Source organism: Bombina bombina, chromosome 6 (assembly GCF_027579735.1).
Source record: "Bombina bombina isolate aBomBom1 chromosome 6, aBomBom1.pri, whole genome shotgun sequence".
NCBI classification, from domain to species: domain Eukaryota; kingdom Metazoa; phylum Chordata; class Amphibia; order Anura; family Bombinatoridae; genus Bombina; species Bombina bombina.
This window is the reverse complement of record NC_069504.1, coordinates 390,975,918-390,994,999: the sequence shown is the minus strand read 5'-3', so window position 1 is coordinate 390,994,999 and position 19,082 is coordinate 390,975,918.

Below are 19,082 nucleotides of genomic sequence, written 5' to 3'. Positions count from 1 at the left end.
AACTCACAAATAACTATTAAACCCACCAAACTCCTACCAGCACAACTAGCTCACGTGTCTTTCTCTCTAGGGGCGATCACAAGTAAAGAGCGCAGACGCAAACCGTTATTTTTATAGAGTAAGGTACGGTTACCATGGCAATGCACTTGTTAAGGCATGCTTTTCATCAAATTTGACATCGGTTGGCAGCGCAAATTTACGTACAGTCTAAAAGAGTGACTGCGCACAACAAGCTATCTTTTTTAATGGAAACCTGGTACTAAAATTTTTAAAGACTCAATGGAAGCGACCCCAAAGTCCCTAATACCACCTTCACTTCATGTCTAAACTACACTCCCAGCTAACTGCCTACTGTCAAAAAATAAATCACTAAATTAAAATATACTATAAATCAAAACCTCCACATTATAACTGTAAAGCTATGTCGCTAAAGTTATCATCAATGTTTAAATAATGTGTCACAGAGATGAGCTAAAATGCCAGAGGCCGACCGCCAGAGGACCGGGAAAACCTCTCCGGCCTATCCGGGCTCCTGGAACTCAGCGCCGGACTGGAAATTGAGCCCCGGTATGCTGCTACTTAAAAGGGGTGTTGATTGAGTAGAGTGCAAGAGATCAAGTCGGTCTTTTAGTATGTTGTCTGCAATTTGATGAGGCACCTAGGGATACCACTTGTTGGGGGGTGCTATCTTCTGGGGGAATAAGGGACACTTCAAATCCGATACCCCATTCCACCGCAAAGATGGGCCCTGGTGCCTGGACCTTGGAGGAAGAGGGCCCGATGTCAGTTGAAGAGGAGCCGGAGTCCCCATCAACTGTGAGTAACACTTTTGGGGTTAGATAGGGATTTTTGGGGGTGGATTTTTTATTTTTAAGAATAGGGTTTGTTATTTTTAATTTTATTTTCTAGGCTAGTTTTTTTACAGTTAGATTTTGTTATTTTGGCAGAGTAGGGTTTGATTTCATTTGGGGTTTGGCAGTTTAGGTTCTTTTAATTTTTAAAATTTTAATTAAATTTTTTTTAAATATTTCTAACTTAGGGGGTTTAGTTTAGAGGGCGGCTAGGTGTTAGGTTAGTTTGTGTTTGGGGTTTATGGGGTGAATAGCTAGTTGATTGCGGTGGGTATGTGGCAGCATGGGGGTTAATAGATACTTGAGGTGGGTATGTGGCGGCATAGAGGTTAATAGTAATTAGATACTTGCAGTGGGTATGTGGTTTCATATAGGTTTATAGTTAGCGACATAGGGGTTAATTATTAGTTGATTGTGGTGGATATGTGGTGGCATAGGGGTTAATAGTGACTTGCGGTGAATATGTAGCAGCATAGGGCTTTATAGTTAGCGCCAAAGGGGTTAATAGTTAGTTGATTGCAGTGGGTATGTGAAGGCATAGGGGTTTACAATTAGTGACATAGGGGTCAATAGTTTATTGCAGTGGGTATGTGGCAGCATAGGGGTTAATAGTTGGCGACTTACGGTTGGTATGTGGCAGCATAGGGGTTTATAGTTAGCGACATATGGGTTAAGAGTTAATTGTGATGGGTATGTGGCGGCATAGGGGTTAAAAGTTAGCGACTTGCAGTGGGTATGTGGCGGTTAAGATGTTTATTAGTTCAGAGTTAGTTTGTGATCATGGGGTACTTCAAGATTAGCTAGGGGTAGGGGGTATTAGGATTAGTGGTTAGGCAGACGGCAAATCTATTCTAAGGATACTTTACTAGGACCAGTAGGCAGCGCAGTAGTTTAGCCCCGCCCACTGCAACCGCATTATATTTTATTAAATAGATCACCTGATGAAACAGTCATGTACTGAGAAACACGATGTGAATTAATAAATTGTTTTGATTTTAATGCAAGTCGTGAGCTATTATCATTACTTTGGGGCATCTGAATCCTAGATCCGCTTGGTCTGAGAACAGTAAAAATCACAGCGGTACCGTTGGTTAGACTGGCGGCAGATCCCACAGTGGAGGCTGTATCTGGATTGCGAGTTAGCTGGACAACTCTGATAGTTCAGCCGGCCCCATTTGCACTAGTGTTTGAGTGCATCGTGTTTGTGAGTATTGTGTCTATACACTTTACCTTGGTCTTTATACTTCACTGTTGGAGCGCCCTCTTTTATCTCATCTTTTTATATTAAGTATGGCATTTATGCAATAAATTTTGTGAGCAATGAATAATACATTATTGTAAATAATATGTTCATTGTGATATTGTTTATTATGTAGTATGTACAGTATATATTATGTTTATTTGCAAATGTGTGTTGTTTTGCCAAAATTGGCATATACTAGTGACCACGGGGGTCAGGCTGGCAACTGCATATCAAAGAGTCAGACCCTGTTGTAAGGATCAATCATCATGACACTGTTTTGAAAGTAGGCAGGCCAGTCTGACCACTGTTTTTTAGCTAAGTTTACATACTAAAAGTAGTAATGCAGGACAGGCTAATTTAAAGTAACAGGCTACTGCCCTTTTCGCACTGACATCAATGCTTTAAAAAAAAAATAAAAAAAAAAAAAAATATATATATATATATATATATATATATATATATATATATGTTAATATAACTTCTCTGACATCAAGTCATTTAAAGGGACAGTCTAGTCCAAAATAAACTTTCATGATTCAGAAACAGAATGTAATTTTAAACAATTTTCAAATTTACTTTTATCACCAATTTTGCTTTGTTCTCTTGGTATTCTTAGTTGAAAGCTAAACCTAGGAGGTTCATATGTTAATTTCTAAGCCCTTGAAGGCCGCCTCTTCTCTCAGGGCATTTTGACAGTTTTTCACCACTAGAGGGTGTTAGTTCATGTGTGTCATATAGATAACAATGTGCTCATGCACGTGAAGTTCAGGTGAGCCAGCTCTGATTGGCTAAAATGGATGTCTGTCAAAAGAACTGAAATAAGGGGGCAGTTTGCAGAGGATTAGATACAAGGTAATCACAGAGGTAAAAAGTGCATTTATATAACTGTGTTGGTTGTGCAAAACTAGGGAATGGGTAATAAAGGGATTATCTATCTTTGTAAACAATAAAAATTCTGGTGTAGACTGTCCCTTTAACTAATGTGCCAAAAGTGTTTTTTATGCACAAAAAAGGTGCATAATTAAAAAAAGTATGTTTTTTGGTGCAGATCTATAACAAAAACATTGATGGCTTTAATTGGCAGCTGTTAATATTATTGCTGGTGGTTAAAGCTGTCAACATCTATGTCAAAAAGCATACTTAGAAAAATAACAAATTACAAATGACTTGATATTATTAATTTATTATTTGTAAATGTGCAAAAAAATAGTTATCACAAAAGTACAGACGTGAATACCAGTTTCTTTCCCCTTTGATATTTGCTTAAAGGGACAATGTACAGAAAACCCCTTTTTCGACTTAAAGTGTGACTTGTTATACCAGCAGCAGAGTATAAAATGTTAGCAATATTGCTTCAGTAGGTTTATTTTTTGTATATTAAATAGCTGATTTTGTTCTTTGGATGCATAACTCATCAAAATGGGCTGAGCTTGCAGGGAAATCAGATCACCTTATTTTACCACTTTCTGTACACACAAATGCCTCTTTATATTATCTCTGTCTGTAAACCAAAGCCAATACTTATAAAGAACAATTGAAAATCAACCTTTTATTACTTAGCTCTCCTAACCCCCACAAAGAGTGTATAGGAACTTTCAGTATAGATGGGGATACCAAAGCCAAAGTCAGCTATTTTAATTGCTAAAATAAAGGTAAGGGAGCTATTTGTAAACAATTGAATATTCTCCAGCAGGTAAAATTGATCATTGGGAACAATTTAAACTGTCACTTTAAACTACAGATCAAACATGTTGTTTGAGGCCTGTCTGTCAGTGTGTTACATTTAGTCATATTTAGTTTTCACTAATCTTGTGCTTGAAAGCCATTGGCTTATTTCTGTTGCATGATAACCATCAGTTAAATAATATGGGTGACCGTGACATTATGACAAACCAGACATCCTTAATCATGGGTAGCCCATGGTTTTGTAAGGGGCCCAAAAAATTCTAGTGGCGGCCCTGGCACTCAGTAAATGTGAGTGAGTCTACACCTGACAGTGACTGCTACTATTACAACTTTATATTTATAACTAAGTGACGTCTACAGAGCAGCAGGTGAGATGTTTGGTTAAAACATTATTGCTGGGGGCGGAGCAAGCTTCTGATCCGGACGGTCATGCTTTGATAGAGCTCCTAACTTATGTACCTATATAAGAGGCTACATGAGCTAAAATCCCTGTAGGGCTTGGACTGCCGGATCTTCCCTGGATCCCAAGCTACTGATTGGATGCCTTAGAGATCAAGAATATCATCATTAGAGATAACCTGAAAATCTGGCACAGCCTCAGACATCTCTCAGACATTGCCCCCCATCCTTCCCCTTTGCATTCTATCCTGGGCCTGTTGGCGGCTCTGCACAGACATGCATACCCTGCAATGGGAAAAATGGGACCTACACCAAGTCTCCCAATTTTATTTGTTAGACACACTCACTATACCGTGGAATCTGGGCTCCATAATACAGAACCCACCAACGTGGGCCATGTTCGAGTACTCTAGACTATACACCTTCCTACTGTCTTGGGGATTTCCTAAGGCCACATAAAGACCCTAAACCACTTGGGAAAAATTGTGGAAATTAAAAAAAAACAACCCCCAAAGTCCTATCCCATCACTATACATTGATACAGACATCTACTAACCCTGATAGAATCTGGCAGCTTAAGGCGTGGGAATTTGATTTGACCAGATCTATCACTGACAAGGACTTGCAACACGCCATAACTCTAACTAGAAAGACTTTACACTGTGCAAATACAATTGAATCTTGCATAAAGTTACTTCTTAGATGGTACTACACTCCTTCTAGACTATCACAGATGTTCCCATCATCATCCCCCCTATGTTGGCGAAAATGTGGGCACAAAGGCTCGGACATCCACATCTGGTGGAATTGTCCTATATTGCAACCCAACTGGGACAAGGTTTTCCCACCTCTGTTCAGAAGTCGGGCTGTCATTATCACTGACCCCGGAAATGGCCCTTCATCTATTCCAAACTAACATACCAGCCTCCCTATACCAGACTGGTCATCTTTGTCCTTGCAGCCATGAAACTTGCCATAGCTAGAGCATGGAAACAACCACTGCCCCCAGATATCACAGATGTAACACCTATAATCCAATTTTACGCTAACATGGAAAAAAGTTTTTATTCCAACCTAGATAAGGATGATCTGTACTGGAAGATATGGGAACCCTGGTTCTTTTACCAGGACAACCAAAGAATAACACATACACATCATAGTTCCTCCACCCTTACCCTATAAATCAGTACTTAATGCAGAACTCCTCCCAAACCTTCATCAAACTGAAATCCCCCCCTTTTTCTCCAAAATGTGAACCCCCCTCTTCCCCCCCCCCCCTCTTGAGGTTGCTTGCCCCACCTGGAGATGGCTTCTGAACTTGAACTCCTACCAATAGAGGTTTACTCATTTATTGTTAATAACTACCTGCTGACCTCTCATGTTTATTATGTTTATCATAGTATTCTTGTTGTTATAAATATATTTATTTCATATAAATGGAACTCACTTGAGAACTTAACCCACCAAGATAAGCTACTTAAATATAGAAAACTTTATATGACCATACTGGAAGCCCAATTACTTGAATTTTCTATTGAAACTTTTATCCGACCATTGTTAGGTCTTTGAATTTGTATGTCATCCTTGAAACTGTTGTCATCTTATCATGATTTCTTTTTCTCAATAAAACACCATTGAAATTAAAAAACAAAGCAAGAAAAAAACATTATTGCTGGTCTGGCTTAGTAATCCCTAATGATTGATTGATTATCAGAAGTTTGTATGAATTCTTATGAGTCACTCATATACTAATATATTCTGATTCATAATATATCAGTATGTGAGTGACTCATAATAATTCAATAGTTTTTGTTGGCTTGGATGATCATCATTAATCTCTTGAAGAGATCATCCTATAGCTACAACTAAATGTGTGTGTTATGTGACATATACTAAATTGTGCCCTATAGCTATGTGTTATGTTATGTGACATATGCTTTGTGTCCTATAGCTACAACTGAATGTTTTATGTCACATAACATACAATTAGCTGTAGCTATAGGGCCCAAAGTATATGTTACATGAAACATGTTTGGTATATGGTTAAATAAGAAATGATGAGTGAAGGGGGGTGGGCCTCTTTGCCCTAAAATGCCAGGGCCTCTTTTTGGTCTTTTTGGTCCCAGTCCCGCCCTGTACTTTACTATACATCGCCAATGGTCGGCGATGCTGGTTGTTGCCTAAGCCAGCATCGCCAACCAATGGCATGTATAGTAAATGCCTTTTGGCTTGGAATATTCAGCTCGCTCAACATAGCGGCTGATCCCTTAGAATATTTTGCCTCCTTGTAGCACTTTCCATCATCGAGGCCTTTGTGTGCAGAATCAGTTTACTTACAGTGAGTGCATCACACTAACTGCACATTTTTATTGCAGTGGGGACAATGGTGGAACTGGTAGGTGAGTGCACATTGCTGCCCCTTTTTTTCTATAGTTAGCACACACATATATATATATACAGTATCTAACAAAAGTGAGTACACCCCTCACATTTTTGAAAATATTGTATTATATCTTTTCATGTGACAATACTGAAGAAATTACACTTTGCTACAATGTAAAGTAGTGAATGTACAGCCTGTATAACAGTGCAAATTTGCTGCCCCCTCAAAATAACTCAACACACAGCCATTAATGTCTAAACCATTAGCAACAAAAGTGAGTACACCCTTAAGTGGAAATGTCCAAATTGGGCCCAAAGTGTCAATATTTTGTGTGGCCACCATTATTTTCCAGCACTGCCTTAACCCTCTTGGGCATGGAGTTCACCAGAGCTTCACAGGTTGCCACTGGAGTCCTCTTCCACTCCTCCATGATGACATCACGGAGCTGGTGGATGTTAGAGACCTTGCGCTCCCCCACCTTCCATTTAAGGATGCCCCACAGATACTCAATAGGGTTTAGGTCTGGAGACATGCTTGGCCAGTCCATCACCTTTACCCTCAGCTTCTTTAGCAAGGTAGTGGTCATCTTGGAGGTGTGTTTGGGGTCATTATTATGTTGGAATACTGCCCTGTGGCCCAGTCTCAAAAGGGAGGGAGATTATGCTCTGCTTCAGTATGTCACAGTACTTGATGGCATTCATAGTTCTCTCAATGAACTGTAGCTCCCCAGTGCCGGCAGCACTCATGCAGGCCCAGACCATGACACTCCCACCACCATGCTTGACTGTAGGCAAGACACACTTGTCTTTGTACTCATCACCTGGTTGCCGCCACACACGCTTGACACCATCTAAACCAAATAAGTTTATCTTGGTCTTGGACCACAGGACATGGTTCAAGTAATCCATGTCCTTAGTCTGCTTGTCATCAGCAAACTGTTTGCAGGCTTTCTTGTGCATCATCTTTAGAAGAGGCTTCATTCTGGGATTACAGCCATGCAGACCAATTTGATGCAGTGTGCTGCATATGGTCTGAGCACTGACAGGCTGACCACCCACCTCTTCAACCTCTGCAGCAATGCTGGCAGCACTCATATGTCTAGTTCCCAAAGACAACCTCTGGATATGACTTTGAGCACATGCACTCAACTTCTTTGGTCGACCATGGCAAAGCCTGTTCTGAGTGGAACCTGTCCTGTGAAACCACTGTATGGTCTTGCCCACTGTGCTGTAGCTCAGTTGCAGGGTCTTGGCAATCTTCTTATAGCCTACGCCATCTTTATGTAGAGCAACATTGACACCGGGGAGGGAAAATGGCTAATTGGGCCCAATTTGGACATTTCCACTTAGGGGTGTACTCACTTTTGTTGCCAAAGGTTTATACATTAATAGCTGTGTGTTGAGTTATTTTGAGGGGACAGCAAATTTACACTGTTAAACAGGATGTACACTCACTACTTTACATTAAAGCAAAGTGTCATTTCTTCAGTGTTGTCACATGAAAAGATATAATAAAATTTTTACAAAAATGTAAGGGGTGTACTCACTTTTGTGAGGTACTGTATATATAAATATATATATATATATATATATATATGAAAATATATATATATATAAAAGAAGAAGTCCGGACTGACTGATCAACGCACAGCTCAAACCGTTTATCCTAGGAACGTAACATTTGGAAGGTACGTTGTATTTATGACGTAGGCACCCACAAAGGAAGGATTTTTGTAAATTACGTCCCTAGGGGGGTAAAAGTTTTTTTTTATGATTATACCTATATCTCAAAAACCGAAGATGTTACAGACGTGAAAATTGGCATTTAGATTCTCCTTTAAAATTAAAGAAACACATGTTTTACCATTTCCCTAAAATCCACTTAGTCTGTTTGTAGTTAGTTGTTAAGGACCTATAATCAGTACGCAGTTGGAATACATGTCGCCAAAGAAACGTTTTCCACTGCTCACTGTACATTTGTATATATTTTGAATGATTTAATTACTGAGTTTTTAAGTCTGCCAAATAGTATTTTCCTCCTAAATGACAACTAAATACAACTCTGTCTGAAAAAAATTAACACACAATCAGCTATCATGGAATTGCCCTTTTCAGACCATTTTACTTCTGGATGCAAACTTTACCCAGAAAAAGTTTTCTTGAGACACTCCGTATACAATCTTTGATCTACTCCTACAGTCTCTTGACAACTGCTGCTACTTCACTATTTATGCCACCAAGAACCACTTCACGATTTTCGAGGAAGGCATCCAACTTGCTCAAGAGATAACTGAACAAGGCTATGGGGTAGATTTATTAATCAGTGGATTCTGCAATCTACCCCTGAAGTTTCCGGCTTTTAGGTGGCAGACTGCAATCATCCTGATCAGATATGATCTGTATGATTGACATCCCCTGCTAGAGGCCGATTGGCGGCATTGCAAAAGGATTTCACCAGAAATGCTTATGCAGTGTTAAATGCCAACAGCGTATGCTCACTGTACATTTGCATATATTTGTTAATGATTTCCATACTGAGTTCTAAGTCTGCCAAATAGTATTTTCCTCTTGAGTGACAACTAAATATAACTGTCTGAAAAAATTAACACACAATCAGCTATTTCTCTTAATTTTATGGGCATGATCATGGAATTGCCCTTTTCAAACCATTTTACTTCTGGATGCAAACATTTACCAAAAAAGACACTCTACATACAATCTTTCATCTACTCCTACAGCCTCTTGACAACTGCTGCTACTTCACTACTTATGCCACCAGGAAACACTTCAGAATTTTTGAGGAAGGTATCCACCTTGCTCAAGAGATAACTAAACTAGGCTATGGGGTAGATTTATTAAGCAGTGGATTCTGCAATATACCCCCGAGGTTTCCATCTTTTAGGTGGCAGACTGCTAGCGGCTGATTGGCAGCATTGCACAAGTATTTCACCAGAAATGCTTGTGCAATATTAAATGCCGACACTGTATGCTGTCGGCATATAGCGATGTCGGGTGGACATGATTCGCTACAGCGAATTATGGCCGCCCGCCATTTGATAAATCAGCCCCTATGACTTAACCAAGTCTGACAGTGTTTTGGCTCAAGTTCTCTATGATATACCTAAAAGGCTTTAGGACTGTCATTTACTGACCAATCATGGTCCAGCCATCTCTTGCCAAATGAGCTCTCAATCCCAATGAATGCAAAATGAACAGAGGATAGCTTTCTGCTACTCCAATGTTCCATCATCTCCAAAGTTGATTTATACCTAGTAGTTATGTTATCTTGCTTAAGACTGTGCTGGGGAAGCCCTTCCTTCTTCTGTTCCTGCCAAACATGGTGACTACCTTTAACACTGCTATAGAAGTGGCCTGCAATCCTTCTGCACAGAAGTGTTATGTTTTGTGTTTAACTGAAATGCAGTTTCTTAAAAGCAGACCAAGAAATAAGTGCACCAACTTGCTAAAACAGAAGTATCCAAATGTAAGTTTTGATTGAGAACACTGGGAAGATAATGAGTATGATCTAAGGAATTGGAATTCACATTTTTGTGCATCTTTGTTCACTTTACTTGAAGGTGTATTGATGAAGTTGGTGTACTAAAATATACAGGATTGCCTACTTAAGAAAAGCTACAACACACTGCAGCTCTTGCTCCATGGTGGTCATCAGTGAATGCAAAATCCTTGGGGATTAGCTTGCCGCAGTATACACCAGACTTTTAGCACATTTCTGTATTCGCTTGGTCTTATATTCTTCCATTAGTTTCAGGCAATACCTAACCTAGAGGCAGGAGCTGATAATTACATCAGGCTGGAGGCTGGCCTAGAAGTGAGATAAAAAGATATTTTTACAATTCATGGAGCACACACAAGATAGGAAAAATAAATGGACAAGACCGTGGTTACTGCAGTACTGATGCAAACTCCAAACTGTTGTACATCTCTCCAAATTTACCTCCCTTAACTGAAGCATCATTTTCAAAGTAGTCTATCTTCTGTTTAAGTTGGGCTTCTTACTGCCCTTGCTCATGATAAAGGAACTTCACAAGGTATTTATAAACAAGAATAAACATGTTTAAAGTGGAGGTGTGTGGTAAAGTGAGGGATGTGAGAACTTTATTTCCTTTCACTCATACTACTTTCACTCCACTTGCCACTTGGAGGTATATTAATGGTGGCTGCTGTACTATAATCCAGAGGCCTACTTAAGTAAATCTGCTGCCTTCTGCTGTTCCTGCCCATTCATGTTCTTTAGCGGTTATCAGTCAATGCCAAATCCTCGATGACCTGCTAGCTGCTATTTTCAAGGGACCCTCCGTTCCCCTTCCTTGTAGGTGTATTTTTGGTATTTGTATATTATAATCAGAGACCTACTTAACTTACTCTACTGCCAGTTCAGTAACTCTGTTGCCTGCTGCCACCACCTCTCCTGCTCCAGGACTTCCTGCTCTGTGGCAGTCATCACCCGTTAATGCCAAATCCCCAAAGAACTGCTGGCCGATGTGTCCAAGGGACTGTAAACAAGTTTGTCCTCCTTCCTTGGAGTTGAATTTTTGAGGTTTATGTACTGTGGGGCCAACTTAGTTCAGTAAGTCTGCTGCCACTGCTGCCTCTTCTGCTTCTACTCTTCCTGCTCTGTGGTGGTCAATATCCATTAAAGTAAAAAATTGTAGCAAACTATTGACCGCGGTGTCCATTAGCATGTGTTTGTCCTCCTCCATTGGTGAGGAGGTGTATAATCCAGAGGCCTACTTAAGTAAATCTGCTGCCTTCTGCTGTTCCTGCCCATTCATGTTCTTTAGCGGTTATCAGTCAATGCCAAATCCTCGATGACCTGCTAGCTGCTATTTTCAAGGGACCCTCCGTTCCCCTTCCTTGTAGGTGTATTTTTGGTATTTGTATATTATAATCAGAGACCTACTTAACTTACTCTACTGCCAGTTCAGTAACTCTGTTGCCTGCTGCCACCACCTCTCCTGCTCCAGGACTTCCTGCTCTGTGGCAGTCATCACCCGTTAATGCCAAATCCCCAAAGAACTGCTGGCCGATGTGTCCAAGGGACTGTAAACAAGTTTGTCCTCCTTCCTTGGAGTTGAATTTTTGAGGTTTATGTACTGTGGGGCCAACTTAGTTCAGTAAGTCTGCTGCCACTGCTGCCTCTTCTGCTTCTACTCTTCCTGCTCTGTGGTGGTCAATATCCATTAAAGTAAAAAATTGTAGCAAACTATTGACCGCGGTGTCCATTAGCATGTGTTTGTCCTCCTCCATTGGTGAGGAGGTGTATTTTTAAGGTTTGCGTACTGAAGGCCTGCCTAGTTCTGTAACTCTGCTGCTTGCTGCTGCCACTACTGCTCCTGCCCTTCTTGCTAAGTAGTAGTCATCATCAAAAACACTACTGGGATCTAGTTGATGATTAGTGGCTGCAGATATACACCTCTTTCATTGGCTCATTCAAAGTGTTCAGTTATTTCCCAGTAGTGTATAAAGCTAGCTCTACAAGGATACCAAGGATAGATCAAATTTGATAATAGATATAATTGGAAAGTTGTTTGTTAAGTCTTGAAAGAAAATGTTTTTGGGTATCCTTAGAAAACACAAAAATATGTAAAATAATGTTTTAAAAATGTTGGTTGATGGAAATATTAGTCTTTATGTTTCTTAATGAAAAACAAAATATATGATTATCTGATAAATGTATTTATTTCATGGTGGTGAGAATCCACAAGCCATTACTCCTGGGATTCAACTCCTGGTCACTGGTAGGAGGTAAAGATTCACAAAAAGAGCTTTTTCCCTCTCACCTCACTGGTATTTTAGGCTGACATATAGCATATATTTTTTTACATACAGTGGTGAGTGTCCACAAGATATGACTCCTAAGAACTAATACCTAAGCTGTGGAGTCCACGAGTAAAGGTTGGAAAAAAGATTTTTAAGGCAGGCACCTAATTACCTGACCTGCTGCCTGAAGGACTTTCCTACCAAACCCTTCAAAATGGTAGAATTTAGAGAAAGTATTTTGCTGCCTTTCAAATAAATTCAATATAAGCCTCATTCTTGAAAATCCAACAAGAGGAAACTGATCTGGAACAATGGGCAAAAATGCATTTTGGAAAAGACTATCCCACTTTCAAGCAAACCTTGGTAATTAAGAGATTTAGCCAAAAAGCTAAAGCAATGTGCGTGTCCCTCTTATATTTACATGGACCAAAGGACAAACACACACTTGCCTATAAACCTTTGTAATTTGAAAGAAGAATTCTAAAGCTCTTACAACATTTAAATTAAATAAAAGACCATTAAAATAAGTATTTGCAAAAGGAGATGGGCTATAATCTCCTGATTTATGTTATCCAAATCTCTAGGTAAAAAAATAATCCTTAAAACAGTCTTATCTTGATAAAAATAAGACAAGGAAGAGCAAAAAAAAATCAGAAAGCTTTCCGGCAGAAAATATTCCAAGGCAGAAGCTAAATGTCCAATGCATGCAAGTACAGAAAGAGAAACATGTAAAGCATGTAAAAAAAAACAAATTAATTTTCCAAAGAGGAGAAATTAATTTAGACTCTGGATAATCCTGACTAAGGGCCTGATATTCAAAACCTCGTTGCTCAGATGAGATACTCTAAGAAGTCAAATTGGTATGGCGAGGCCCTTAAAAAAAATTAGAAACACATATTTTTATCTTGAGAAATGTTTGCTGCTATGTAGTGTTCTTAATGCTAAAGAGAGACTCCTACTTTACAATATAAGGTCTAAAAAAAATCCCAAAGATTTTGTGTGATTTCTCTCCATGCCGCATGCTGATGAGGTTTTGAATATCCGGCCCTAAGCCTGAACAAGGACTTAGGCCCCAATTTATCAAAGTCTGGCGGACCTGATCAGTGTGGATCAGGTCCACCAGACCTCGCTGAATGCGAAGAGCAATACGCTTGCCATATTCAGCATTGCACCAGCAGCTCACAAGAGCTGCTGGTGCAATGCCGCCCCCTGCAGACCCGCGGCCAATGGGCCGCCAGCAGGGGGGTGTCAATCAACCGGATCGTACCCGATCGGGTTGATTTCTGGCGATGTCTGTCCACCTGCTCTGAGCAGGCAGACAGGTTATGGAGCAGCGGTCTTTGTGACCGCTGCTTCATAACTGCTGTTTCTGGCGAGCCTGCAGGCTCACCAGAAACACGGGGCATCAAGCTCCATTTGGAGCTTGATAGATAGGCCCCTTAATGTCAAGACACTTAGCAATTTTCCTGTAGAATGAAACAGAAAAAAACAAAAAAATGACTCTTCAAAGAGTTAGCAGATACGTCATTATCTAAACAGACTTGCAATAAGAAATCTTGGAATTCTAAAAGAATGCCAGCTAAAACCCTGTTCTTTATAGCAGGAAAGAAAGAATTTTCCAAATCATTTGAGAAATCATACTTTATGGCCTGAAATAAGGTGTTTAATACTGCATCAAAGAAACATTTGTTATAAAACAATAGTTATTTAATCACTAATCCATCATGATGAGAGACTCAATGAGGCCTATATATGAAATGTCTGTCAGACCTGATCCGACAGTGCGGATCAGGTCCGACAGACATCGCTGAATGCGGAGAGCAATACGCTCTCCATATTCATCATTGCACCAGCAGCTCTTGTGAGCTGCTGGTGTAACGCTGCCCCCTGCAGACTCGCGGCCAATCCCCGCCAGCAGGGGGTGTCAATCAACCCGATCGTACTCGATTGGGTTGAATTCTGGCGATTCCTGTCCGCCTCATCAGAGCAGGTGGACAGGGTTATGGAGCAGCAGTGTTTAGAGCTTGATAGATAGGCCCCATAATCTTGATGATTAGAGAAAGCTAGATATCTGAATGAGATTTGTAAACCAAGATCTGTGGGACCTGACTGGAGCAGTGAGATTAAACAAGAATGCTCTCTTTAATTTAAACTATGAATCTTGGGAAAATAAGTCATCAGGCCTATCTCTGGGGGACCACATTATTCCACTATCTAGTAGAAAACTACTACTTGCAGTGGAAGGGACTGCCTATGAAGCGAAATATAGAAAATGTTTGTGTTCATTCAAAAAAACTTTAGACTTCCCTTGTTGCTAAGGAACTAAGGAACATCTTGATGATGTATATAAGCTACAGCTGTAATACTGTCTGAATGAAAACTCAGATAAGTCTCTTATCAGAAGAGGACATCTCTGAAGAGACCTAAAGATTGCAGTCAAAGATAAATATTCGTAACCCCAGTCCAATAGTATTCTATGAGTTAATAGAGTGAAATTTTTATACATTGTAGAAGCATGCAAATATGAAGAAATCTCATATGGAGCCATGCAAAAGTATGAACATATGATGCTGCAATCAACAGACACTTCCATACCTTGAGCTACAAATGGGTTGAAAATCTAGTATAGTTGTGAGCAAACTGATTGTAACTTTAATCCCTCGTCCTTTAGAGAAAGCTGTATTGTCACCTAGTAAATAATGACTCCTAGAAAAGAGACTCTTGATAAATCAGAAATGATCCAACCATGTTTGTGAAGAAACAACAATAGAGTGTTGGTATCAAATAAAGCTGAGGGAACAAATGTAGCCTGAACCAATATGTTGTCCAAGTTAAGAGCCACTGAACTACATGAGTTCTTATTACAGACAAGAGAGTTAATAGAATTATTCAAATTAAAAGTGGATATAAATTAACCCTGTTGAAAATTAGGTACAATTGTGCAGATTGTTACTATTTAAAAAAATAAAAACATTTGTTTAAAGTCATTAGAGGGACAATAAACAACTTGAGTCTTGTACATAAAGGGCCAGATTACGAGTGGCACGCAAGCGAAAATGGGTTTATGGTGAGTGTTTGCACGCATCTGGTTTAGTGCTCATATTACACTTTGGATATAGGACATTTACTTCTATCCTTAGTGAACTCTGAGAAAACTTTTTCTTTCTGAGGCAATGTTTTTCAGAGATAAAACTGCATACAGACCTTATAAAGGGACAGATTACGAGTGTAATACTAACAGTTACGTGCGAGCGATAAGTAGTTTATGGCGGGTGTTTGCGGTTGTCAAGTTTACCACTCGTATTACAAGTTAAAAGTAAATGCAAATGCATAAGTGCAATCGCTATTTACACTAGAATGATTGCTTCCACAGAAATCTGATTCACGAAACAGAAGTGGCACAAAGCACATAAAAAATATATTACAAAGTACAGTTACACTCAAAATAACACTAATAAAAAATATTTTAAAAAAATATTGCACACAAGGGCTCAAAGATATGAGGTCTCAGGACTGCAAAAGACTTTAACATACAGATAGATACATAAACATGTTTAAATATGTACAGTATATGTATGTATATATACTGTATATATATAAATATATATACAGGTAGCCCTCAGTTTACGCCGGGGTTAGGTTCCAGAAGGAATGGTTGTAAATTGAAACCCAGTTTATAATGTAAGTCACTGGGAAGTGAGGGAGTTAGGTTCCAGGCCCCTCTTAAAATTGACATAAGTGACACCTAATACATTATTTTTAAGCTTTAAAATTAAGAATTTAAATGCTAAAAGCATTATTAACCTAATAAAATAATCACACAAAACAGAATATATAATCGAACTAACTTTAATGAACAAAAACATTTGCTAAACAGCATTATAAACCTAATAAAATAATCACACAACACAGAATTTATCATCAAACTAAATTTAATGAACAAAAACATTTTTTTACTTGCATTTTTCTGCAGTTCTCTGCATTGCTAGCATGTTAGATAATATCGGGTCTGCAGCTATTCTATGCATTCCAGTCTGGACTGATTTATATGCACCCTGACCTTCAAGCAGCTGGACAGGAAGATAAAAGATAAGTGGCTGCTAGATCTTGTTCCTTTGAAAGCTGCTCAATAGCTCAGGTCTGGTTACACTGGTTAATTTCAGCCTGCTTGGCTTGCATATCTTTGCTGCAACACAAGCGGACAGCTCCACCTACTGGGCTGCCCTTATTTTAATCAATGCACTGCTTCCCAGTGCTTTTAGATAGCAGTCACATGACTGAAAAAAGGGCATTATTCTGAAACGGCGCAAATTGAACCAGCGCAAAACGAGGGCCATCTGTATATAATATATATATATATATATATATATATATATATATGTGTGTGTTTATATGTGTGCACATATGTATTTATGTATTTATATGTATATATATATATATATATATGTATTTACAGACATATATACACATATAAACACATAAATACATATGTACACACATATATATATATATATATATATATATATATATACACTCACTGGCAATTTTATTAGGTACACTTTGCTAGTACTAGGTTGGACCCCCTTCTGCCTTCAGAACTTCCTTAATTCTTTGTGGCATAGATTCAACAAGGGTTTGGAAACAATACTCACACATTTTGGTCCATATTGACATGATAGCATCAAGCAGTTACTGCAGATTTGTCGGTTGCACATCCATGATACAAATTTCCCATTCCAACACATCCTAAAGGTGCTCTATTAGATTGAGATCTGGTGACTGTGGAGGCCATTAGAGTACAGTGAACTCATTGTCATGTTCAAGAAACCAGTTTGAGATGATTTGAGCTTTGTGACATGGTGCATTATCCTGCTGGAAGTAGCCATCAGAAGATGTGTACACTGTGGTCATAAAGGGATGGACATGGTCAGCAACAATACTCAGGTAGGCCGTGGTATTTAAATGATGCTCAGTTGGTACAAAGGGGCACAAAGTGTGCCAAGAGAATATCCCCCACACCATTACACCACCACCACCAGCCTGAACTGTTGATACAAGGCAGGATATATCCATGCTTTCATGTTGTTTATGCCAAATTCTAACCCTCCATCTGAATGTTGCAGCTAAAATCAAATCTCGAGACTTCCGGTGGGGGGCGGAGCTAGCAGAGGCACGCTAGCACGATGCTCTGAGGGAAAGAGCTAACTTCCACACATCCCACAGCGCACAGTTTCCTTGGCCCTATCGAACTTGGGGCCTGGAAGGCCTAGACAGCGCTAGGAAGTCCTATACAGACGCCGGTGGCCCTGTCAGCTAGGGCTCAGCGGAGGTGATTAAAATTTCTACTGGCTGCTCAAGAAGGCGCTGAAGAGGTAGACGCGGTAAGCTGCAGGAGGGCAGCACTGGTAACTCCTTTCTACCGGCCTCAAGGAAAGCCAAGGCGACCTGTGGATCCAGCTGCTCTGCCTACAAACTGGTTAAAAGCCAGAGGAAGAATTTGCAGCTACAGTACACACAGGAGCACAAAGGCAGCCGCCCACAGAATGTAGCCGGGACTGCCCGGCATATAGCCGCACAACAACGGAGGAGAAGGGAAGAGGCCACACGCTGTCTCCCTGCCGCCAGAAAGCTGGAGTGGCTGATGAAGGCGGTAGATTAAGAGGATAAACGGCAAACAGCGTCAATCTACACAACTATCAGGCTCGGCCCTCGTTTCAATCTTGAGGTACAGGCAAGATACCACTTCAGATATGTGAGTAACTCTATTGCTACTACTATATGTGCCTATGCGCTACTTTTTGCTGACATAAGTGGATTGACAGGCTGCAAGAGGGTTAAAGGAAGTGTGGGGACTGTGTTAGCAATTTCTCTTAACACGCTGCTTGTCTGCATTTAACAAGCTTTGCATGTGGCCTTACTACTAACACAATAACGCTTCAGACTGGTCTGTATCCTAATCCACTAAAGAGTCTCCCAATTTGCATATTGAGATCCTGATCACAAAGTTAGAACAGGGATCTGCCGGGCTACAAGTTCTCTTCACTACTGTGTATAAGGAGCTTAACTACATTTAAAAAGCCACTTGTTGTTTTCAGGGCTATACAGTGCGCAAAGCGCCTCTTAAAAGACTGGCGGAAGCTATAGGGCCCCTGGACATACTGCAAGTGGGTAATTAGCCCTTTCAGGGCAAGAAGGGTCCTTTTCAGTTAGGTGGCCCTGTCATAAGCCCTGTATAGCCCGGCTCATTTCTACAGCAGCGCCACGGCACCATTTAGAAAAATTCTGCTGTAAAGATTAACTCATATTTGGAAGTGCCAGATGGACATTTGGATCTGGAGGTTCACGAGATACAAAGAGAATGTGAAAGCCCCTACTAAGGAACTGTTGTATATCTCTGGTTCCTGCTTGACTTAAATCTATACAAAGAACCCAGATTCTGATACATAAAGGAAAACCTACAATTGACTGGGACAGTTCTTGGTTCTAAGGGACACGGGGTGACTTGGCTGATTGTCTAACCTGTGCCTCTTTTTTCCACTTTTTTTTCTTTTTCTTTTTTTTTTTTTTTTTGAAGTAACCTTAGTTGCTATTTCCCCCTAATTTGTTGCAGAGACTCTGTGAATATAACCATTGACTAACGCAATAGTAACGAAGCTACAAATGTGATTGGTGCATCCTAACTTTAATGGTTTCATGTGCTTTTTCTCTTTCTTTCTTTTTTTTCTTCTCTTGCTTCT